Source organism: Sinocyclocheilus rhinocerous, unplaced genomic scaffold (genome assembly GCF_001515625.1).
Source record: "Sinocyclocheilus rhinocerous isolate Xijiao unplaced genomic scaffold, SAMN03320098_v1.1 scaffold44310, whole genome shotgun sequence".
Taxonomy (NCBI): domain Eukaryota; kingdom Metazoa; phylum Chordata; class Actinopteri; order Cypriniformes; family Cyprinidae; genus Sinocyclocheilus; species Sinocyclocheilus rhinocerous.
In genome coordinates, this window is record NW_015651405.1 from 1 (window position 1) to 984 (window position 984).

General features: G+C 36.0%; 1 long non-coding RNA gene across 2 annotated transcripts; it reads right to left on the reverse strand.

Moving 5' to 3' along the window:
* On the reverse strand, window positions 1–962 carry LOC107712770 (uncharacterized). 2 transcript variants are annotated; one of them, XR_001636824.1, is made up of 3 exons: window positions 866–962; window positions 153–295; window positions 1–72 (listed from the first exon to the last, which is right to left on the reverse strand). It is a non-coding gene; the product is annotated as an uncharacterized LOC107712770 (long non-coding RNA). The 2 variants fall into 2 exon arrangements; XR_001636823.1 differs by having other exon boundaries at window positions 153–323.
* Between the last annotated feature and the right edge of the window lie 22 nt (window positions 963–984).

Consider the following 984-nt stretch of genomic DNA (forward strand, 5'->3'; position numbering starts at 1 on the left):
GTGCAAGTCCAGATGGCAAAGTGGTGCACCCAAATGAAGAACCTTCAAATGGCCTGGTAGAAGTTAAGTGCCCTGATGTGACAGACATTGGAGAGGCATCACACATTGAGTTTGTTGGGGGCCAAGCAAAACTAAGAAAAACACACACCTACCATTGGCAAGTCCAAGGTCAGCTGATGGTTACTGGCTTAGCTTGGTGTGATCTGGTGACAAATACAAGGGGTGACTTCAATGTAGATAGGGTGTGTAGAGACGATGAGCTGATCAAAGAGATCAAGGCTAAAGTTGATGAATTCTACTTTGGCACATACATTGATGTTTTGCTAGGAAGAAAATAGGCAAGAAAAAGTGACCAACAAATGATGTTCCTATTATTCACTGTTCTATAGTGAATACAGTTCTACAGGGTTATATATGTTTACAAGAAAAAGCAGTTACTTTCTAATTAAAGGGATATTTCACCCACAAAGGAAATTTTGTCATTTACTCACACACAAGTTGTTTCAAACATGTACAAATTTCTTCTGTTGATATTTTAAAGAATGCGTGTAACCAAACAGTTGCTTGTTTCCATTCACGTCCATAGTATTTTTCTTCACGCTGTGGAAGTGAATGGGGACGAGCAATTGTTTGGTTCGAAACAAAATTCGAAACAACTTGAGGGTGAGTAAATGACAAATTTCATTTTTGGGTGAACTACCCCTATAAGTCATGCTTCAATTAATTACATTAAAAGTAAATAATGTTCACTGTAGACTGTGGGATTTTTTTATAACTTGTAACCATTTGATTTAGATTAAGCTTTATGATAGGTCTTACTCAGATCTTTATTTCCAAATATTGAAAATATATTGTTGTAACATACCTATCCTAAACTGGAAAGATGACATGTCAGGAGGGGTTGATGTGTTCAGAATCTGAGAGGATACTGCAGATCAGAAGTAAAGAGTTAGATTTTTATTAAAATTGTATGATTTTATTTAT